Source organism: Cavia porcellus, unplaced genomic scaffold (assembly GCF_034190915.1).
Source record: "Cavia porcellus strain 051 isolate PalLab524CR breed Dunkin Hartley unplaced genomic scaffold, mCavPor4.1 scaffold_9, whole genome shotgun sequence".
Lineage (NCBI taxonomy): Eukaryota > Metazoa > Chordata > Mammalia > Rodentia > Caviidae > Cavia > Cavia porcellus.
Window position 1 is genome coordinate 67,503,577 of NW_026947492.1, and position 25,334 is coordinate 67,528,910.

Below are 25,334 nucleotides of genomic sequence, written 5' to 3' on the forward strand. Positions count from 1 at the left end.
ATATAAAATGATTTTATAGAATCTATTGAGTCACAAAAATAAGGAAAATATACATGTAACTATACAGTTCTCTGAACTGAAATATATGTACATATTTGTGTCTATGCATTCACATAGTAAAGTATGATAAAGTTCAACAAAAATTTTAAAAGAGCAAGTCATACATAATATTCCATCACCAATGTTGTGAACAATCCTTATCTTTTTAATAATTTTCTATACTTAGTCATGTATTCACAAAATTTTATTATATATATTAAATATGACATAATGAGAAAAACTCAAATACATTAAACATATGATTAGAAACTACAAGAAAGCACAAATTCTTATCTTATTTACAATTTCTACCATAGAGACAAAGCACATCTATAAAAATGTTCCTGATATGGAGTAGACAGGTTACATGTTAAGAAAATTATTAAAAGTTATGTTTGGGGAAGTAGAAAACTAACACATGTAAGGAAGTTTGCTTCAGTTACCAATCATCATAAAAGTAGGACAGTCATACTCTCCCACAAGCAATCATCTAAAACTCCTAAAATTTAGAATTTTCTATACATTAAGAACCCCATACAGTCTTGGAAACATTACTTTGTATTCATACACAATGATTTTTCTGAGTATAATGTGTGAACATTCCCATGATGTAGAATAAATAGTGACCATGATTATATTCACATGAGCTTATTTTATAGTTATTTGGCCAGTTAACTTTGACTGTAAAAAAATATTAAAGAATAGTTTTTCTAAGTGCTCTTAAATTTCTAAACTGTTAATAAGGAATAATAGGTCTATTTAAAAAGAACTTCTAAGATCTTCAAATATAGTAACACAAGGCCTTAGATATCCATAAGAACTGATGCAGACATGGTCTGATGCTTAGATGAGACCCTGATGTGAGACAGCCGCTCCATCAGGGTCAGAGTCTGTGTGTGACGCTGTGTGATGCTGTCTCTGGAAGTCTCATTCTCAGCCTACATTCCATCCTCAGATAATGCCAAGAAACTTTCTCCAGCACTTCTGAATGCCCAACTCTTTGACAGTCTGCTCTGACCTATTCCACCACTCAAATTCTTATCCAAAGTCATGTCATAAATAATTTGTAGTTTTATCCTGGGATTACTAACAAGATATCAGTCTAAAAAAGAGATCCTCCCTTAATCCTTTTTTTGCAGAAAGTGTCTAGATATGAGATGTGTCTTAGACTGCAACTTTTGAAGAATACTCATATTTTCTTGTTTTAGGCTTTGTTTTGTTTTGTTTTCCCTTAAAGAGAACAGAACCAAAGAGATATTAATTTGGAAGCAATATGAGAAGTTAAAGTTGAAATACAAAACACTAAAATGTGATATAATGAATTTCAAAGACTTCCCACAAAGTTCACAAAATCAAAAATGCTTTTGGTAGTAGTATTTGACATGGAAACTGGAAAACTTAAATTATTTCCTACTACACTGCTTATTATATTGATCTCTGCATTGGTTTTCTCAATTTAAAATAATGATATCCTCCACACAATTTGGGATGTTTGTATAATACCAATGACATATGTCAAGGAAAAATGATTTAATTATGGATAGTAGGTGATTGCTGTTGGTAATTATTTGATAAAAGTATGTGGTAAAAAATAATAGCAGAACACAATCACAAAACCCTCAGTGTTGCACCAGATCAATGCAGATTAATAAAAATCTGGTGCAAACAAAACAGTTTGAGCCTGGTCATGTTTCTATCTACCAAGGAGTACGAGACTTATGGAGGGGTGCTCAAATCAGAACTAGGTGCACTGTGTTTAGGCATCAGTTATCCTGAGTATAAATAACATCTCATAAATATATGTGGAAGAAAAATGCAGAATTACCCATAGCATCATATCAATTCGGTATCTGAGATTACTTCTTCACAAATTAAATACTCTTAATAAAGATTGTGTTAAGGTTTCTGAACAGCGTCAAAGTCACCCTGAAACTCTACATTAACAATTACAAGGGGAGTGGTTGCAGCCAACAGGGAGGTGCAAACGAGCAGGTGTGTTTGACAAATGATCCAGTTCTAAGGCCAAGTCGGCCCTGAAACCTAAACAATCCAGTTAAACATAATCTTTTTCTGCTCCTCTAGATGGTTTTTCAAGCCTATTGAAATAACTAGAACCTATTATTTCTCCATCTTACACTGTCAGTATATCTCTCTAGAAATTACTCAAAGAGTGAAGAACAGAGCACGGGATTTTCCAAGTTTCCAATTACAAATTTCTATTTGTGTGGCTTTCCACACACATGTAACTTTCCCTTTACCAGATCAGGGAAAAATTTTCATTGTCTCCTAAGAAAAATAAAAATTTAATGTTAGGAAAAAACAAATCTTACTCAATTGAATATAAAAATAAAATTATTATAATTTGTGTCTTGTCAAAGAATTATTGCTTGAGCAAATATATTGTTCCAATGGATTAAAATGATTTTACTGTAGTTCATGTATTTGTTTTAAAAATTTGAGAGACATGTAAGCAATTTCTTTGGTTTTGAACTATAATGTTTTTTAATCTCTTTCATAAACTCAAGGAAAAGTTCTTCTCTTCTTACTCCTGTGATCCAGTTGGACCATCCTCAGTCCCCACAATGTCTGTGGAGGACACTGTCCCAAATTCCTTCCCTCCTTAACCATAATGTATGTGCTAGAAGTTATCCCCCTTCGCTTCCAACTTCTCCAGAGTCTTCTCACTTTGGTGCCCCTTACACTTTTGAACTGGAGCAGCTGCATCATGGCCTGAGGAATCACTTTTATCTTCAAGCTGTAAATGATGGGGTTTAGCACAGGTGGTAACAGCAGATAAATATTGGCTAAAGTGCTACAGATCACTCTTGGAGTGGAACTGAAAAGGCGGTGGGCTAAAGACAGGCTGATCATTGGCACATAAAAAAAAAAAAAACTGTAACTGCACAGATATGGTAGACACAAGTGCTGAGGGCTTTTTGTTGCTTCTTTGAGGTCACAATGCTCAGAATAGTTCCAAGGATCAGGATATAGGAGAAAAGAATGAGCAGTAAGTGCCATTCAGGTAGAGTTGAAGAAACATCCCCCCAAAATTGGTGAGTCATGCATTGGAATAGGCAAATTTCATCACCTCTTGGTGATAGCAAAATGGGAGGGAAAGTTCGTGACCTCCATGGAAAGACACACTGGTCAAGGCCAGAACACATGGGGAAGAAAAAAAAAAAGAAAAAAACAAACAAACAACAACAACAACAACAACAACAACAACAAAACTACTTGCCGTAGGAACACAGTGAGTGCTATCACCAGGCTCATCATATCTGTAAGGACCAAAGTGTACTGCAGAGGGTTACACATGGCCATGAAGCGGTGAAAGCCATGGCCACCAACACGGAGGACTCCAGGAAGGAAAAAGTGTGCACAAGGAACGTTTGAATGAGACAAACTTTAATACTGATTTCCTGGGCATGAAACCAAAGAACCCCAAGCACAGTGGGAAGGGTTGTGATGGTCAGACACAGGTCAACAACTGAGAGCATGGAGAGGAAATAGTACATGGGTTTGTGGAGACTCTGCTCTGTAACAATGATGACCAAGATCATGCTGTTCCCTAAGAGGGCAACAGTGTAGAGGCAGCAGACCGGAATGAAGATCCAAACATGCATGAGTTCCAGCCCAGGGAAAGCAGTGAGGAGGAAGCTGGAGGAGGAGGATAATGGTAGTATTTTTCATTTGAGCTTTATTGGGAATTATAGGCCTTTAATAAATCCTTCCCAAATCACACAATTGTGTCTCTTTATTTAAAACTTTTGACCTAATCTCTACATGTAATTAGTGCTATCACATATGCCTATAGTGTCTTAGAATTTTCTTATTAGATTCTGGCCCATTTTGCTGCCTCTGGTTTAGGTATATTTCAAGTTCATAAGCATTGCCTCTTCAGGCTCATTCAAACATTATATTTCAAACCAGTCTTGGCTTCAAAAAAGAAATGCTTATAGAATTATATCATACAGATGCCCATATTCCAGCAAAATGGCTCTCACAAGAACAAACTCATAGGGCTTTTGATTAAGTCTCCAAGCTATATACGTGAATCTGATCACATCTGGATGATCAAATAATGGAAAATAATGTAAAAAGCCCATAAAAGCCACTAAGCTGAGAGGATTTTGAACTTATTTACTGTGAGCAAACTTTCTGAAAAAATATTTTCCAGATTTTCAAATACTGTTCTGGAATAAATGACTTCCAATGTCCTGATTTAGTACCAGGAGGTCTAGACAAAATACCTTGTGCCATATTGGTTTCTACCTCTGTTATGATATTTTGGTAAGGTCATGATGAGAATTAAATGGCACACTGTGAAGAACACGCCCTGCTTTATTGCTACTTTACAATGGGACCATGAACGATTGCATTCTTTTTTGTTATCATGAGAACACAGGAACAAATTCTGCACTCTTCCTTGTTTCTCATTCTTCTCTTAATGGTTGGACCAGTTGTGTCAATTTACATAATTATTCCAAATTCATGAATTTCTTTCTTGTATGGCATAGCTATGTCCATGCTTGAATTTCAGGCATGGCACAAGGCATGGGAAATATTCCACAGTATGTGACAAGTGAAATTGAATTAGGAAATAACAAAATGAGAAGATCTAAGAAATAGACAGATGGATGTGGGAACACAAATTGTAATATTAGGTCTCTTATTCTGTGATAACTATCCAGGAATATTTATGTAATACAAAATTTACTGTGCAACACAAATATTAATTTATGCATACTCTTATAACATTCTATATTCCTACTGGATCATATTTCTATATCCCACTAGAATGCCCAACAGGGAATAAAAACATGTTGCTCATCAGTTTCTCCAAAAACACACAATGATTGGCACATTATGCATATTGCCATATTTTTACATGACAAAGAATGGAGAAATACATTAAGATTACAGAAATATGGACTCAGCCTGGAAGTTCTGAGGAAATGATGAGCAATGGGCGATTACTACTCTAGACATTATAGCATGTAACTTGCTGTCATTGGGAGAACAAAGAGTGTATACTAAATGAAAAGGAAAATAGTATTCTTTGCATATATCATACATTTTGCTGACCTATTTATACATACTTTTATGTAATCCTAGAAAAAGTTCCAGAGAGAGATTTTTCTCTTGTTTTACAGAAAACAATGGAGCAAAGTCATTTATATCTAAGGCAAATGGATAAATATTCAAAACTCAAAACCAGACTTACTAAATCCAAATTGCATTATATTTTACTAAATTTAAAATCCTCAGAGAGACAATCCACATGAGATAATCTACATGGTTGCATGTTGTGAGTTCCTTTATTAAACAAAAATATATTCTTTTTTATAAACATGATTCATGAAGAGATAGAGATAGGTAAATAAAATAATATGTCTTCATGGCTGTTTAAAGAAAACCGTGGGTTCCAAATTTAGTTGAAAGTATGTGTCACAAATGTTTGTATTACATGTACTCCAGTGTGCTGGTGTGTGGAAAGGGAACGTGGAGTGGAAAAGTGATTCATAATTAAATTTTAGATAAGGCACATACTAATTATGCTCTGTTCTTTAAAACATGTCTTGCAAAGGACACAAATACCATGGGTGAGATGAGTAGGAAAAGAGAAAGTGGTGGTTTGTTTTGCAGCTGGAGATTGTATGCCTCATGGAATGGACATATGTAGCCAAAAAGAAGAGATAGGCTCTTCTCTCTATAAACTTACACTCTGGACTCAATTGTAGGACAATACACTAATCTCAACAAGTTGTTGCATACATTGCCAACTAACCAGAACAAAAAAATTGGACTAGAGCATTCTGACTTCAGATACAAATCTCCATCTTGTTGGTCTGCAGAGAGGTAATATCTGCCCATACCTATACATAATAATTTAAATGAGACCCAGACACAGTTCCATACCTTAGTGATTCAAGTGTCAACATTCCCACTTTCTGGCATCAATAATGACATAGCCCCACCCTCATCATTTCCAACTTTTGACATCTATGCATTTGTCAACTCTAATTCTGTTCCTCCATAACACAGAACCTACTCTGACAAATCTAAGACACATTAAACTGCAAATTCCCATTGAAAAATATTCATATCACTTGGTGCTTTAACATTTAATTTGATTTCCAGTAGGGAGGTGGAATTGATGCTAATATTTAGGTATGCATTGGTCATCTACTTTTTGTTATTGGCATGTGACATGATTGAAATTTTGGTTGTGTTTCTTGCTGCAATGCTACCTATTAAAGCAAGATCTGGAAGAATAGAAAGATTTAGCCAATAATACTAACTGCTTATTATGCAATCATGGTGATAGGAAGAGAGTTCTAAGTTTATCTCCATTTCTATTTCCCCTTTAGTTTCCCTTTTGTCCTCTATTTCCCTATTCCAATATCTTCCAGCATTGTCTGCACTCATCTATATTTGAAAAACTTTAGCCAATAGTTTCACCTTTTATTCTTGTGAGAACCTCTATCTTTATATCATCCCTCACCCTTTAGTTTTTTCCTTCAGGTTCGTACCTATACATGTAGTCTTCTTACCTGTTCACATCAGTAGAAAATACCACCAACTTCTCTTCAGGCCCTTACCAGAGTAATAACTAAACAGTCTCTCAAATCGGGGCTTTATAGGCAGCCTAGTAGAGTCAGTGGGCAGTGGGGAGTATTCTTCATCAGTTTACTATGCTTATTAGAGCAAGAATGATGGTACCCATATGAATATGCTCCTCTGAAATAGTTCAGAATAAGCTTCACATCCTGCTTCCAGACTCAGGAAAAACCTATGTATCAAGACCTAGAAGCAGAGACTTGGCCTAGGGGGCTGATAGTAATAGGTGTCTGCATAAACAACCTGTGTTGTTTATGCAGACACCTATACATTCATCACTCTCTACCCAGCCTTAGGCTACAGATTCTCAGCCACGGAGGCTACCTGAGTGCCATAGATAGATTAAGTGAGAGAAAAAGCAGACCTTTTCTCTGCTTCCAATATAATTTCTTCTTAACAGATATTGCTATCAGTCTGGCCACTTTGATGTCCCTCCTCTTATACAGGAATCCCTTTTAAGAAGTCATTCCATTTGAGTCACATCTTCAGCCTGTCTATTTTGTAAGCCTAAGTAAACCAACATTCAGCAAAAAATATTACATATATAAATATTATATGTATTATATATAGTATATATTATATATACTCAAATATATAGATAGATAGATAGATAGATAGATGATAGATATTTATAATATTACATGTATATGCCAGAAATTGCACTACACCATTTAAATACAATTTTGTATTCCCTCAAGGACAGCCTTATAAATTACAGGCAAGTTTGAAAAAAATAATGTAAAAGTCTTCAACAAAATACTATTCAATTGATTCCAACAGCTCCTAAGAAGATTATTCAATATGACCAAATAGAATTCATTTCAGAGATGCAAGGATGCTCAACACATTAAAATCAGTGACAGAATTAAAATCATCAACAGAATTAATGTTCAAAACCATGTAATCTTTGTTTTTATAGGGAAAAATTCAAATACAATCCAAATTTCATATTCCTTTGTTTTAAAAATATTTCAGTATGTATGCTAATTTGTTTTATTTATAGTCATATTTTGTCCTGGTTGGGAAAAATTTGCTTCCTTGTTTGTAAAAATATTTTTGGTTTATGCTTTCTACTGAATACCTTTTTAACTTTATGAAGTTTATTAGCACAATTTAGGGATACACAATGATCACTTTCATCATAGGGAATTTTTACCTATACATGATATATTCTGTTTTCTCTTGTTTTCCCAATCTCCTCCCATTCCTTTAATTGCTCTTACCCTCCTTATTTATAAAAATTTATTTTCAACTTATTTTTCTTTTATCATTTGTTTCTTTCCTTTTACCCTCACCATTCCCTATTTCTCTTTTTTTGAACCTTTCTTCTTATTTCAGTATACTTATTATACACTTTAGTCCTTATTTACCTTTCAGTTTTTCACATCAAAGAAACACATGTGTGTTCTACTTATTTCACTTAAAATTATGGTCTCAAGATACATCCATTTACCTAGAAATGTCTCAATTTATTCTTCTTTATGGCTGAGTAGTGCTTCATTGTATTAAAAATGCAACCTTTTCCCCATTTCTCAGTTTACAGACATTTGCATTGTTTCCCAAGATTTAGCTACTGCAAGCTGTCCTGCTACAAACATGGGTGCCCACATATTACTGTTGTATGATGTTTTCAGGTCTTCCAGCAAAATACTAAGAAGGAGAATAGCTGGATCGAATAGCTGGATCCTAGTTTTTGAGGAATCTCTACCCTGAAATCCACAATTACTGCCCCAGTGTACATTCGCATCAGAAGCAGAGAAGGGTTCCTTTTTCCCTGCAGCCCTGCAAACATCTGTTATTATAAGTTGATTTTTTCAGTAACTGCTATTCTTTCTGTAGTGAGATGGAATTTCAGCATGTTTTAATATGCATCTCTCAAGTGAACAGCAATGTTGAACATTTTTATATATTTATTTGCCATTTATATTTCTTCATCTGAGAAGTGTGTATTCATCTCAGTTCTAGTAAAAATGGCCATACTCAATATTGCTATGCATGTTTAGTGCAATCCTGATGAAAATATCATTAGCATTCCTCACAGATGTAGGTAAGACATCCCTAAAATTCATTTTTAACCAGAAGAGACCTAGAATAGCAAAAACAGTCATAAGCAACAAAGGCAAAGCCAGGGACATCACAATCCCTGATTTAAAATTATACTGCAAAGCCGATGTAATTTACAAAACAAAACCAAAACCAAAAACAATATATTACTGACAAAAAAAAACCAAAACAAAAACCAAAAACAAAAACAAAAACAAACGAACAAACAAACAAACAAACAAAAAACGCAGACCTACAAATTAACAGAACAAATTAAAAGTTGAAGAATCCACCCCAGATATACTCAGTCAGTCACCTTATATCTAAAAACGGGACCACGCATGTTCACTAGAAGAAAAATAGACCATTTAATAAGTGATGCTGGGAAAATTGGCTTTCTACATGCCAAAAAGTAAAACTAGACCCATATCTCTCACCACATACTAAAGTTGAAATAGATCAAAGACCTAAACATTAAAACAGACAAACTAAATCTTCTGCAAGAGAGAATAGGCAGAACGCTTGAAGATGTAAGTATAGGCAAAGATTTCATGAGCAGAACCCTAATCACATGGGAAATACTTTATAGAATCAACAACTGGGACTTCATTCTATTAAGAGGCTTTTGCACAACAAAAGAAATCACCAGTGGAGTGAAAAGAGAACCCATAGAGGAGGACAAAAATTAGTCAATTATCCATCAGACAAAAGATCAACTACTAGAATACATAAAGTACTGAAAAAAAATTAGATCTCTGATCCATCCCATGGATCAATCCATGGGCCTTCACCTGGAGAGGGGACGGAGATGGGGGATGGGCAAGAGAAAAGAGAGATGAAGACTTGGCGGGATTCCATTCAACCCTCATTTATTTTTAAAATGGCTACAACTTATATAGGGTGGAGGCGGGCCAATGGGGCAGGAAGAGGGCACAGAGTGTTATCTGATAGATCATCATCATCACATCCGGATATATGATGTAAGCAGGAGAGGATTATGGGTAATGTAGGCAGACATGAGGATCATGGGAAACGTAGGCTGAAGCGGGAAGTTGCTTATGTCATGCACATTGTAGGCAAGGGGAGGATCATGGGAAATGTAGGCTGACACACAACATGCCCTCAGGTGGAAGGGGCAGGGAAGCAGCTGCCATTCTGAGCCACTCCCTACATCTCCTCCTTTATTATTTTATGTATTTTTTAGGAACATGGCAGGCCCTGGGAGGACAGCACCTGTCTTGGGTCAAGGACTCCTCATATGAACCCAATTGAGCCTTACCTGTCATGGGCCTGTAGGACAGCTGTTGGTCCTGGGCCTGTCTTAGGTGGCCGATTGGCACCACATATGTGTCATAGTTGCCTGTCTCTGGCTGCCTGTCCAGTGCCTCAGGTCATTTGTGCCACAGTATCATGTGGGCCGTCGGTGGGTGTTCTTTCCCTATAAGTTTGTTGTTCTGCCATTTCCAACCGATGGTAATATACCTGAATGGGCTTTGCCATAAATGTGTCAATCCTGTTATTAACGTTATTAATGAGCATCACGATCCTCTGAAAAATACAAGGTCCTACACTAGGCAGTAACAGCAATGCGGCTAAGGGTCCCAAGAGGGGGGCAATGTAAGGGAAGAGACCCCCCCCACATGGAGGAGAATGTGGTCTCTCTGAGGCACTCTTTTTCTCTCTCTTTGAGGTGCTCTCTTAGTTTGCGCATGAACTCTTTGACGACTCCCAAGTGGTCAGGATAAAAACAACACTCTTCCTTGAGGGTAGCACATAAGCCACACTCCTTCATAAATAGGAGGTCTAGCCCTCTTCTATTCTATAGGACTACCTCAGATAGAGATGTCAGGGACACCTGTAGAGCCATCACGGATGTTTCTATTTCTTTTAAATCCTGATATACTGCTTCCTGTAATTGAGCTAGATGCTTATTTCCCAACACTAGAGCCGTAGTCCCTGTTCCTATTCTTGTTGCTACTCCTAACCCTAGTAATACAGCTCAGATGAGTGTTGTGGGTTCTCTCTTAAATATATAGCTGGTCTGTGATGCCTGGAGGTAGTAGTCTCCTGGGTGGAAGGTTATGCGAGGAAGAACCTGTACAAGAACACAAAAATCTGTAGACTTGTTAAAAACATTGGTTGCTATACAGGGAGGAAGGCCGAAATTGCAGGCCCAAGAAGTTCCTGGGGGTGGAATGAGGTAATTATTTGGCTTGAACTCTGAATGAAGCTGGGCACAGAGTCATGCTGCTAGTGCTGGTGGATGGCTGGAGTCCCCAAGACAAGTCCCTCTACCTGAGACATCAGGGAGAGTCAGCTTGTGGTGATTGCCCCAGTCAGAGGCAGATGAGTTAGAAGAACTGTTAAAGGTTAAATTGAGGGCCTTTCCTTCATAATATGGGGGAGGAGCAGCCAAGCATAACCAACAGGATTGGGTGAGATCAGGTTGGGTATGATTTAAAGCCATGTATGCCCCTTTAATCAAACTGAATAGGTTAGAATGTGAATATTGAGGGGCAGGTATATGATCTTCCTGGTGTGGCGGGGCTTGAGAAACCCTTACGTTTGGGTGACTTACTGTGGTTGTTTGAACAGCAGTAACAGGATCTGTACTGGACTGATTGTATTTTGGATTTGGATTATATTTTGGCTTTAGAGCAGAATTTGGGTCTATGTGTCTGGATGAATTCTGTAAGGGAACCTTTCTTATGAGAATAAGATTTCCCCTGTCTTTGGCTGACTCATAAACTTGAAGTCCCCAGGTGTGTCCTGTCAGCCAGCCAGGGTCTTCAGGAGTGATGACAGTGACATTTAGAACCTGACAGGGTCTTTGATTAGCCAGTGGGTAGCCATCTAGGCTTCACCCCAGTGGCCACCATGTCAGTTTAAGGTGTTTATTGGGGAAGGCGGGTTGCCACCCTGTTGCAACTGTTTCACAGCCCAACCAGCACAAAAATATTCTCCCGGGGAATTACAATATGATCTGCCCTCTGTTGCTGCGGGGCAAAGGTAGAATTAACTTTGTCTGGGACCTTGGAGCCACAGAAAGAACCAATAGGGTGTGGGCGCAAACCATGGACGTCCTGATCCTACCCAAGTCCAAGCCACCTCTTGGTCTTTCCAGCAACTAATCTCCCATTTCTTTTCTTTTCTTTCTTTCTTTCTTTCTTTCTTTTTTTTTTTTTTTTTTTTTTTTTTTTTTTTTTTTACGTCGACTTGTAAGAATGGGAAGCTCCCATTTCCAGGGTAGATAGGGCGGTATGGAAAAGGGAGCATGGCAGCACCATTTTTTTAATAAAAACAACCCTACATTTATTGCCCCCAGTAAAAACATAAGGGTAGACAAAACAACATGAACAAACCTTTTAAAAATACTCCCAAGGCAAACCACTTAATCAGCTGCCTTTTTATATGGTTACACACTGTAATTGATATTTATCTTAATTGCCTGCCATTGTTTCTCACTGCTGTCCTAATTCACTGATCATTTCTAGTTGGAGACACTTTGCAGCAGAGTAATATTATTATTTCCTTTCAGCATGATCCAACACAGTTGTTTTCTTGACTTGGTTTTAGAATGAATTTCTTCTGCATCATCTAATCGCCATTTTTTTTTTTTGGTTGTTGTTGTTTTCTTTTCTTTTCTTTTTCCTTTTTATCGGTATTGGGGATCGAACTCATGACTGCCTGCTTGCAAGGCAGGCACTTAGTCCACTGAGCTAAATCTCCAGCCCCTATTTTTTTTTTAACAGTACTGGCAGGTGCTTATGTCACTGAGCTAAATCCCTGACCCTTTTTTTTTTTTTTTTTTACCACCAGAGTCAGTATGGAGGCGGCGCCATTTTGAGTACAGGGGCAGTGCACGCCATTTTGAGTACCCTCCTGGCTTTCAGACAAAGGGAGTGGTGGCAAATTGCCATCTTGAAAAGGCTCCAGGATATCAAGTACCACAGAGCTGGGAGGGTTGGGCACCTTAGATAAGTCCAGTGGTGGCAGACTACAATTGCAGGAGGCAGCTAACGCAGCCTCACCCTGGGCGAGCATCTCCGCAACCTGGGGATCTGCATGACGTTGTGCCAGCAGCTCAGAGATTAAAATCCAATATGAAAAAGCAGTTACAGGAATCTTTTTTGGGCCAAAAACTTCATAATAGTCTTTAAGAGCATCACCTACTCTTTTCCACCTGTTTAAATTAATAGTACCCTCTAGGGGGAACCATGGACACACTGAATGTATAAACTAAAAGTACTTTATCAATTCTTTTGTCTTAACTTTAATCCCTCTAGTCTTGAGTGCCTCCCTGAGGCCAGTCATGAACAAATCGTGCTCACTGAGTGCTTGCCCAGGCTAATTCCGTTCACCTACCATGATTCAGGCAAGACGTAAGGTGGCTGTCTGCACAGATTACAGGAATGAAGTCCGGAAACAGTCACGCTGGCCAGAGCTTTACTCCCATGAATGGTTCCGCATCGTTATCCCTCGTGCCAGGTCTGTACCATGATTGGGCGCCACTTGATCCATCCCACGGATCAATCTGTGGGCCTTCACCTGGAGAGGGGACAGAGATGGGGGATGGACAAGAGAAAAGAGAGATGAAGACTTGGCGGGATTCCATTCAACCCTCATTTATTTTTAAAATGGCTACAACTTATATAGGGTGGAGGCAGGCCAATGGGCAGGAATAGGGCATGGAGTTTTATCTGATAGGTCATCATCACATCTGGATATATGACGTAAGCAGGAGAGGATTATGGGTAATGTAGGCAGACATGAGGATCATGGGAAATGTAGGCTGAAGCGGGAAGTTGCTTACATCAAGTGCATTGTAGGCAAGGGGAGGATCATGGGAAATGTAGGCTGACACACAACATGCCCTCAGGTGGGAGGGACAGGGCAGCAGCTGCCATTCTGAGCCGCTCCCTACAGATCTCACAAAATTTAAACCTCAATTCAAAAAAGAAGAATTAATTGGAAGAGAAATACACAGTATAATAGTAATTGTTATTGTCCTATTATCTGGTTATGATAATTTGCTTTACTTTTTTATAAAAACAACAAAGAAAATGCTCCCTCAAAAATGCATATTGTCATCTCGAAAAACATAGGAAACATTTTGGTAGATGCAGAAAAAGTATTTGATTGAATTCTGTATACCTCCATGTTTTTTTAACATTTTAAGTGTAGAAGAAATATCCCCCAACATAATAAACCCTATTTATATAAACCAAAACAAACATTATACTAAACCAAGAAAAACTGAATGTTTTCTCACTGTGATCCAAAACAACACAAAAATGCCTAATTTTACTACTTTTATAAAGAATTGGAAATACCATCCAGCAAGTTGGAAAAGAGAAAATTAAATTATTACTGTTTGTAAATAAGATCTTATATATAGAAAACTCCAAAACCCTTACCAAAATTATCAGAATAAATAAATTAATTGAGGAAGATTGTTCTGTACACAAAATATATAAAATCAGTACAATTTCTATAATGATATCAAACATTATGAAATAAAGAAAACAATTTCAGTTATCATGACTGCAAAAGAATAAAATAGCTAAGAATAAATTTAATGAAAGAGCTGAAAATCTACAATAAAAGTCAAAAAACAATAATTAATAAAATTGAAGGGAATACGAAAATATTAAAAGATTTTTGCATTCATCAATGAAAGAATCAACATTTCAATATTGTTAAAATGTCCATAGCACTCATAGCAGTATAAAGGTTAGGTAAAATTCCTGTCAATATACTAACAGCATTCTTCACAGAACTAAAAATAAAAAGAAAAGAAAAGAAAAAGAAACAAATATTTAAAAATGCCAACATATCAAACAGCAAAAGTCATGTTATACAAATGAATACAAAACAGGAGGTTAAATTCAAAATATACCACAAAACTGTATGAATCAAATAGGTACGATGTTGATATAAAATTGATACATAACACAGTGCAAAAGAATGGACAACCTAAAAGAAAACTCCTATACCCAACTAATTTTTTATAATAATGCTAAGAACGTATATTGGATAAAGGCAGTGTTTTCTATAAATTGTTCACATGTCACAAATATTAACTGAAAACGTATTTAGCACATAAATGTAAACCAGACACTACTAAAAGAAAACATAGGAGAAATTATTTAGGACACTGAAATAGGTGAAGACTTTACACAAGATCCCAAATATAGAACAAACAAAAGCATTTAACAATCAAAAAGGTGAAAACACAATCTAGATAATGAGAGAACTATTATAAACTATATAGTGAAATGAGATTGATATCTAGAATATATAAGAACTCCAAAATTTCCATAGCAGAAGAAAAACAGCAATTAAACTGATAACAAATCTAAAGACACATTTCTCAAGAGGGCACACAAATGAACAAGAGTTATATGGGAAACTTCTCATATTATTGATCATCAGGGAACTTCAAACAAAAGCACTGAGTATCATCCCTCCACTAAGAATAGCTATTACATAAAAGACTAAACGCAAAAACATACGAATAAATAAAAACTGAAAAAAGATAACAAGTGCAATGGAGGATGTATAGAAAATCAAAACCTTGCACACTGTTGATGGAAATGTAAATTTATACATGTACCATAAAGAAGAACGAAGTACTGTTACCTGTGCCTAGAACTGAAGGTAAGTATGTGAGTGAAATAAACCAAGCATAAGACAGACGAATTAATGCACGGTCTCACTCATATTTAGACTGTAAATAAGATGATATCATTAAAATTTAACATAGAAAAATGGAGCTGGGCATGGTGGTACACATCTGTAATCCTAGCACTGTGGAGGCTGAGGAAAAGGATTGTTGTGAGTTCCAAACCAAGCTGGGCTACAAAGTGAGCTCAAGACCAGCCTAAGCTACATAGCAAAACCCTATCTTAAAAAGACAAGAAAGAAGAAAGAAGGAAAGAAAGAAAGAAACAAAGGAAGGAAAGAAGGAAGGAAGGAAGGAAGGAAGGAAGGAAGGAAGGAAGGAAGGAAGGAAGGAAGGAGAGAGAGAGAGAGAAAGAAAGAAAGAAAGAAAGAAAGAAAGAAAGAAAGAAAGAAAGAAAGAAAGAAAGAAAAATGTAGATAGGTGACTATCAGATGCTGGAGAGAATAGGAGAGAAAAATGGGGAAAGGTTGACCAGTGACTACAGTTAAGTAGTAGAATTTCTCAAGTGTTAGTGCATAGTAGACTATTAATAGTGAGAATGCAGTATACATTTGTCTAGAAGAAAAGATTTAAAGAGAAAGCAACTGCAAATACAAGTAAAGTCAAAATGAAGAGAAAAAAAAAAAAAACCCTTCAAGATCTGTTGACTTAAGAAACACCAGTTGATGAATAAAAGAAAGATTGAGAGTTCTCAGGGAAGTCAGGATGGAATACACCAGGTAAATAGAGGGACTAAATGCTCACCCCTCAAGAGATATTTACCAAAGTAGCTGTGGCATAGCATTGGCCCTGGACATCTCTATGGGTTTGATCCATCTTCATAAGTGCTCTGAATTTCAGTCATAGGGAGGTTTGATACCAAAGTAATTCTGACCTGAGCTGGATCACAACTTTAGCACAGATTTTTTAAAAAGTTACCTTAAATTTTTCTTATATCTCCTACAAAACTTATTCTATGTAGGATAGTTTATGTGTATTGTTTTAAAACCTCACAGAAATTGTAGTAAGGGTTATAGTATAATAGGTGAAAATATCCTTGCTTGCCATGCAGTGGCAGAAAGATTGGAAGGAAAAGGAAGTAAAATGTAAGCACTCTTGTTAGGAATAAAGAATACAAATACTGTGGGAGAGGAGGCAGTGCACAGAGATACACAATAAGGATAAGATAGAAGCATAAATAGGATGCATTTTTGGAGGAGGAGAAGAGAGGACCCTGGATATTCAGTAAAAGCAGAAAGAAGAAAAGGAATTTAACAGAGAAAAAAGGATAAATTAGAGTAAAGCACATTCAAGTTAAAAAACAGCAATGTCAGAAGCATTAAAAGATGGTGTACACCAATAATCCAAGCACTCCAGAGACTGAGGCAGGAGGACTGACAATTCTTTTGAGGATACCTGGGTTACACACTGAGTTTAAGGCTAATCTGCATGACATAGAATGCCTCTGTCTCAAAAAATGCAGTAAAGAGGAAGGAAAAACAAGATTTGGTTAAATGGTTAAAAGAACAGTGTTACTGTGTTTCAGAAAATTTCTAAGAAAATCATGTAGAGAGGAGGAGCCCATTGATTATTCCCAATGAGAAGTCATCAGAATTACTTGCAATGAGATTTCAGTAGGCCAAGGGAAGTGAGTCCTATAATCTTTCTAGACTCACTAGCCTAAGAGTATTGATGTAAGCCACGCTTTAACTCCTATTGTTATTGTAGCTTTAGTCTGTTCCCAGATGTCACATCCACCTCTATAGTGTACACCTGAGACAGGATTCTATTTTGTCACTGGGAGTCTTGTAGGGCCTTTTGTGTTCCTGCAGTTGGAGAATGGCATTGTCAGTGTGTTTGCCACCCAAACTGAGGTTGTCTGTATGGAAGAAGGACCCACCTACACTCTTGCTGGCTTGCCAAGGTCCTCTAGCTGGAGGAAGGGTTCATTGAGTATCCTGTTGATCCACTGAGCTCCTCCAATTGCGGGGAAACGCACCACACTGTTACTAGCCTGCCAAAGTCCTCTGTGTGTGGGGAGGTGTACTGAAGCTCCCATCAATCCACCAAGATACTGCATATAAAAAGAGTTTCTGGTAGTTTGAGGGATGCTGCAGTCTTTTACGTGCAGGGGAAGGGTGATCAACAATTGCTTTGGCTTTCAAGTGCAGAAGGGTATCTGATGTTCTCCTTGGCTGCTGACATAGTTCAGGTGCAAGGGAAGAGCAGCTGACAATTCTCTAGGCTTCTGAAGTCTTCAGTTGCAGAGGAAGCACAGCGAAGGCTCCATCTGCTGCTAAGGTTGTCCAGGTTCAGGGGAAGGGTGGCTGACAATCCTGTTGGCTGCTGAGGTCTTTCAACAAGATATTTTTAATACAATGTAGTACTTCTCTTCCATAAGGAAGAATAAGCTTGAGACATTCCTAGCTAAATGGGTGAACCTTGAGAACACACTTTCACGTGAAATATATCAAACACCATTGTTTCTCTGGTATGAGAGACTAAAAGAGAAAATACAGTAAAACATATATAATAGATATTGTGAAATAGAAAGAAAATGTTCAAATGTGAAAGAAGAAGAGAAATGAAAGAAAAAAAGAAATGAGAAAAGAAAGAAAAAGTGGAATCAAAGCTATTGTAAATAAGGGGAAAAGGAATTAAAAGGAGGGTGGGGAAATGGTACAAAACAAGTTGTACCACCATACTAATACAAATTCCCTATGATGAATATGATCATTATGTATGTTCAAAATGTACCAATAAACTTAATTTAAAAAGAAGCATGCATTAAAACAAAAGGAAAGAAGAAAGAAAGAAAAAAAGAAAGAAAGAAGGAAAGAAAGAAAAAAGAAAGAAAGAAAAAGTGAGGCAACACAAGAATATTTTCAATATTCATGACAAAAGACTTAGTGCAAATCCTGTATAGCAGGCAACAGTTTCTGGGGAAAAAAAAACAAAAAACAAAAACAAAAACAAAAAAAACCTGTCAACCAGGAATACTGGACTTAGTAAAATGATCTTTTAGACATTTAAAGGAGAATTTTAAAAGTATCTCAGACAAGGAAAACTGGAGAGAACCTATTTCATCCAGGCAGACTCTACCAGAAATAGAGCAGGGAGTTTTTCAAACCAAAAGAAAATTAAGAAAATAGCATGAGAAGGTTAATAAAAACTCAGGAATTAGAACTGTGCACATAAGTTAGAATGCACTAGCACTAGATGCAAGGCAAATAAATACTTTTTATATTTAGAATAAAAGCAAAATTAACCAAATAACAGAAACGATGTTAATACACTGAAAGATGCAACATTGAAATCTGAAAATGAGATATCAAAATTGAACTTGTGCACATACAATATTTTCTGATTAGTATATTAGTTTCTCATTCTTTTTTGTTGCTTCTGTTTTTAAAATCATGTTAACTCAGTAAAAAGTCAGAACAAATCATTGTAACCAGAAGATATTTTATAAACCTAATAACCACAAGATGAGATCTGTAGTAGACGCACCAAAGAAATAACTAAGGAATCGAAACACTACCAGAAAAAAAAATAATTTACTCACAATGAAAAACTGTAAGAGAATTAGAAATACGCAATAGCAGTAAAGCTAGGAAAAATATCAATGACAATTATACGATCTGACCTCTCAGTAGTTATTGAAACTTAAATGGGTTAAATTTTCCAGTTAAATTGCCACTTCTAAGTGGCTTGCTTTCTTTCTCTTTCTTTCTTTTCTTTCTTTCTTTCTTTCTTTCTTTCTTTCTTTCTTTCTTCCTTCCTTCCTTTCTTTCTTTCTTTCTTTCTTTCTTCCTTTCTTTCTTTCTTTCTTTCTTTCTTTCTTTCTTCTTTCTTAGATATAGCATTTCCTGGAATTCACTATATTGCTCATGCTATACTCAAACTCATAGTGCCTGTCTTCCTTCAGCCTCTCAAATTCAGGGACTACAAATGAACACTTCCAAGCCTGCCAGGCTCATTTCACTTCTAAGAAGACAGAAAAGGGAAGAATGGAAAGAAGATTTCCTAAGCATTTGGAATCCAAAACAGAAAGAAAAGAAAAATCTTGAAAAGAGAAGTAGTAACCATGAGTTTTCCAGATAGAATAGACTTTAAATCAAAAGCTATATAAAGAGGGAGGTCAGTATGTTATAATTAAAATAATCAATTCAACAAGAGAAAATAAAATCTAAATATGAATATAAGCATCTAGTTTTTCCTCAGAAAAATACACATCCTTGCTTTTGACTATATATGACTATACTGTGAAATGTAAAAGAAGACTGAAAAACTCACTGGACATATGGAAGTTGTATTACAATAAAGTAATCAAAGTTAAAACAATAAAATTGAAATAATGAAAGATTCTGAATTTTGAGATGCTGGTATTAATATTTCCTGGGACATATATCACAATTGACTGCTATTGCTCTATAGTAGAAACTGAAATGTCATTTGAAAAAATTTTTAACTGCATGTCTCCACAAAACTCATTTAAATTTCATGATCTTTCTGCAGTTTCCTTGGAGTAAACATTTAATCACATTACTAAACCAGCACCACAAAAATGCCTATAGAGACTATTTTTCAGAAGAAAAATAGATTAGCTTTATTCCCATCTGAGTGCTGTGGAATTTATAGTGTCCCATGTCTGCTTTCATGTCCAAATATTTCTGCATAGTCACATTAAAACTATTCCACCTTTATTCTCCTGTGTGTATAATTAATTTCTGGATGTTCCAAAACCTGACAAAACAACTAGCATGACCGTATTCCATGGCAGGCCAATCATAAATACCAACTTTTCCACGGAGTTCTTAATGCCTCAAAGACACTGCTCTCCTATATTACAGTCATTCCCAGGTAAGTGGCTCTGCCAGGACACTGCAAAGGAAAATAATTATTTGAGGATTTTTAGAGAGTAACATTTTATTTATTATGTATTACTTCTGAGATAAAGCAGCTGGAAAACAAGTGCAAAAAGATGATTTGTAGATAGAGAAATCTGGATGCATTCTCATAAGAGGCATTAAGGTTAGAGTTGTGTGATTTGGATACTCATGAAATGGAAGGGAATATTTTCAGGAGTTAATAAGGGACAAGCTTAGTATTTTTTTGCAAAAATCTTAAGAAATTTCTAGTGTTGTAACATACATTGTTTTAAAGTTAAAGCTTATTTTTAAGAGACTTGTAGAATTCAAATATAGAAATGATCATAAAATATTGGCTATATCTAGTTATGAAAAACTTCAATAACAGTACAAAAGTCTGTGACATAATTCATTTCTGGAGCCTGCACAAAACCATGCTTTTACTCTCGAATTTATTGTGTCCTTATCTGGCTTTATTACTTTTCCTTTTAGTGATACAGTCTCATAAAGAATATAAACATCAAAATAAATAGATACAGAAAAATTCAGTGACATAGCAATGCTTTCATGATTGCATTAGTTTATAGCAGTCCCTAATCTATTCTATAGAAAAAGTTTCACTGGATCCATAACCCAGTAGCTTATATTAAATATGTAAGGAGTTCTCTATGCTTTAGAAGAGAACTAGATAAGAGATCAGACTATTGAAAAATAGGTTAATTTAGTTTAAAGACAGCTCAGTTGACTAAATGAAAAGAGACAGTCATGGAAATAAAACTTTAAAGAGAGAGGCTATTGCCATAGTATAGTTAAAGTGAGTTCAGGTCCTAGGCATGTGTCATGTGCTTAGTGGAGAAAAAGGAGGACATACGGGTAGTATTAAAGATGAGTGTGTATTTAAGAATGTTTGCAGAACAAGAATTTGCAGATTTCTTATAATTCTTAATAATTCCAAGCAGTATCTGGTTTTATATGAAGACGAAAGAGTAAGTGAAGATTAATTAAATGTCTAACAGCATCACACTATGTTCCTGCCACTTTGATGACTGTATTTTTTACTTATATCAATGTATTCTTATATAACCTGTTTTGTTAGACAGTCATTATTATTATCTTCATCGTATTTACAAAAGAAACAAGTCACTGTGAGCTCAAGTGAATTTTCCAGATGGTGATCTAACACCTATCAGATGACAGAGCAAGGTTTATAGACAATTTATAGGAAACTCCAAATGCTATGTGAATAAGGTCTTTCACAATAATAGCCATCACTTATAAAGTGCTTATTACGGCAGATAAAAGATTTTGTATATGTTGTTATATATTCCTTATGGCAGCATAATAAATGTGAATTTTACCTTTGCTATTCGCGTCAGACTTAAGAAAACTAATATATAGCTAATAAATAAATTGCACTGATCTTTATAATTTTTATTTTTCTCAAGTAATATTCAACAATTCAAGCGTGGTTAGAAAAGAACTGGATATAATGTTGGCAAGTTGCAGAGGAGATGAAAAAGTAAATGGTATAAGACTTTTGAGTTTGATTAATAGAGCCATGAAGTGGTATAATATCTGCTTAACTAGAAAGGAGAAATTTCTTTTGTGTGTTACAAGATGATAGAAAAAGGAGTTGGCGAAGTTTGTTTTCAGAAGTACAGTGACTAACACTAATTATGAGTGATCATACACAGTGTAGTGGAGTTGATCACTACAGAAAAGGAGTGGAATGTGGAGTGGCTAGTGTGGCAGAAATGGTTCATAGATTTCAAAGTCAACTATTAATGTAACAAGTGCAATTACAAGGACATAAGTCATGTTGGAAAAACACTGTGTGGATTTGGGACTAAGTAGTATTTAGACATCAATGATGATATGAAATAAGTTTATTTTTTGTAAGATATGCTTTCATTTGTCAGGCTTTTTAGTTTTATTTTTAACATTTTATTATTCTATTAAAACATGTTTGTACTCCATAATGATTACAAATCCCCACAAGGAGCTGGTAGCTGTATGAGACATATTAATTCTTTATTCTTGCCCTTTTTCTCCTTTCTCTCCATCTTCTAGTTCCTCTCCCATTGGCAAAAGTCAAATATCACTTTAAACCAGTGGGGTGCAAGTGCAAAAGATGAAAAATAGCAAAGTAAAATGAGGTTGAGAAACACTTTCCTGAATAGAGTATTTTATTTTTTTATTTTTTTTTTTAAGGTTACACATAATACATAACTACAAAAAAAAACATAACAGTAAGAAATCACCTGTTAATAGATTACATAATATCATCTTGGAAATAGTTGCTCAAATCACAGTATCAAAGAATACAAAGTAGACATTCAAACGGAGAGACTGCAAACAGCTGTGTTCAATGATCCAAAAACATTAATATAGTCAGCTATTTAACATCCCTAAACACACTTGTTGTTATATCCGTTAGAGCTCTTTTTTTTTTCCCCTCCCTCTCTTTTTTATAACAAAATTTATACATTTTGGATTTTATTACTCCTCAGTTCTCATTACTCTCTTGGGGGGGAGAGAATAAAGTCAAATATGACAAAACAAAGCTGTAAGTCCAAACCAAGGATAGACATAGCACATGATGTAGAACAGAGTACAAGGTCATCAACAATGGTTATCAACATTGTCTCTTGTTTCCTTAAAAGGAATTGTCCATCTCATTAGATATTATAAAGCCGGACAAAACAGTGGAGAACAAGACCAATAAAACTTAGGCATTGTGAACATTACAGGACTTCCAAAGGAGACAATAGTCAAACCAGAATGGGCATCTTTGTGAATCTTATTGCCTTCAAATTAGTTGCCTATACCTTCAAACTTGCTACTATCGCACAGAATGGAACAGAGTCTAATCAGTCAAAACAAGATCTTGGGAGTATTACAGGACTTCAAAACAAGTTAATAGGAGATCAAAAAGAGTTACTACTATATATCCTAATTTTTTAAGTTTTTCCCTTAATTAAAATAAACATAAGAAATAGCTAAATAATTTTTTTTAAAGAATAGTAGTTACCATAGTGAATAGAGTATTTTAAAAAGAGGACCTAGGTTAAGAAATATTTCTTTCTTTTACTTATTCTTTTCATTTTAAAATGGGAAAATGGACTAGAATATTATGGAATCAAGATGAATCTGTAGACATAAACCACATTTTTTTTGGTCTCTTTTATTGGTGGGCAATCGGTATTACCCTTTTCATGATATAATCATTTGTCCTCACTACCTGGGACAAATTAAATAGCTCAAAAAGAATGTAGCTCACAAATATGGTTATTCTTAACTATTTTAATTCCTTTGATTTGTATTCAAAGTAAATTTGGAAAAAATAATCTCTGGAAAGAACTTATAAAAATGCAAAATATTTACTTATTTATCCATTTGCATGTGTATATTCACACATATACACATATATATTAATACAGTCATATATGAAGAAAGAAAATACATTACATAATAACATCTATTAGAACAAATCAAGTCATGACTAGAAGTTGCATAAAGAGCTGGTGGATAGCCTGCTTTCCTGGCATGCCCAAAAGCCCTACATTCAATCCTTGTTACTACAAACAAAGAAGTGAAATCCTGCTCTCAGTGTTTCATAATAATTTCCTCTGTGTAGTTAACAACCCAAACACAGGAAATGTTGTGGTATAGCCTTGCACACTCAGCCTGAGATGCTCCATATATATTCATTTTAGAACACAAAGTAGAAACTGCCACATGTTCCACAAATACCTCGCTCTCTGAATTGGAAATTTCTTCATAAGGAACTCCACAAACAGACTCAGATGCATGGAAGATGTCCAAGCACAGGTAGGAACAGAAATATGGCTCTGAAATGTTTCAGAAACAGAGACTGACACAAGGAGCAGAAAGTCTGGAGGTGAAGGCAAAAGTTCACCCCTCCACTGGTAGTGTAGCTGCCGCATAAAACTTCTGAAAGACCACATTAATTTTATTCAGAACCGCACAGAAGATTCACAAAACTCACCAGAAGAGTAGGGTAGGGAAATACACAGTAGAGTAAATGTGGCACATGGAGGACTCCTTGAGATTTCCTCCATCATACAATCCGATGTCTTCAGGAAAACTCTCCTTTGCTTAAGGCAAGGTGACTTCATATCTATATGTATTAATATCTTAATAAAAATAATTGACAAATAAAATACAATCTGTTAATAAGTAAATGCTTGTGTCACAAAATAATTAATATTTCTCTTAAGTGATTTTCTTAGAAATTGTTTCCATCTTTAGGTATTTTGCTTTGCTTGTGGTACCAGTTCTCTACTGATTTCTTGAAATTTTGATTCCTCCAAAAGCAGAAATAGTTATGAAACATCATGGATGGACTCAAAAAGGTACCAATTACACTTTCTATTAAACATGAAATCTTTGCATAGTTTAAGCTATCCATACTATTAGTTAATTCTCCCTAGTTTTGATTTCCCTAGATTTTTGATACATCTCTGGATTTAAAAAAATCACTTGTGATATGGGAATCTCTATAGCACTTTTTATTAATTAAAATTATTGATCTATTTTTTATGCATAATGATCACATTCATCACCATGAATTTGTACTTGTACATGTTATACCTTGATTCTTTTTTTCACCCATTCCCATACAGTCCCTTCAACCATTATTGTCCTCCTTAATTACAGAAGTCTTATTTCCATTTTTGTTCTTTTCTTTTTTCTTTTTCCATCCTGCTTTTCTCCATCCTACCCTCTTTAGTTCTGGTTCCCATTTGAATATTTTATTCCTATTTCACCAGTTTTTATATTCTAGACAATGCCCTTTGGACCTCTTAACTCCTCTAAAATATTTTTAATAACTAATTCAAATTGTAATTCTTACTTCCTCATACAGAAGCATACATAGTAGTGTGCACATACAATGGGAGAATACAAGTCTCCTAATAAAATAGTCACATCCTATTCTAAACACACAGATATTTCTGAGAAATCCAGACAAAAATGCATTATCAATTGTAATACTGATTAGTGTTCATTTAACTTCCCTATGTGAGAAATTCAAGGCCAAACAATTTAGATATTGGGAGAATAAAAAAATGTTA

At 35.5% G+C, this 25,334-nt stretch overlaps 1 pseudogene; it reads right to left on the minus strand.

Annotated features, from left to right (window-relative positions):
- Window positions 1-2,559: 2,559 nt before the first annotated feature.
- Window positions 2,560-12,747, minus strand: LOC106026580 (olfactory receptor 51T1-like; annotated as a pseudogene).
- Between the last annotated feature and the right edge of the window lie 12,587 nt (window positions 12,748-25,334).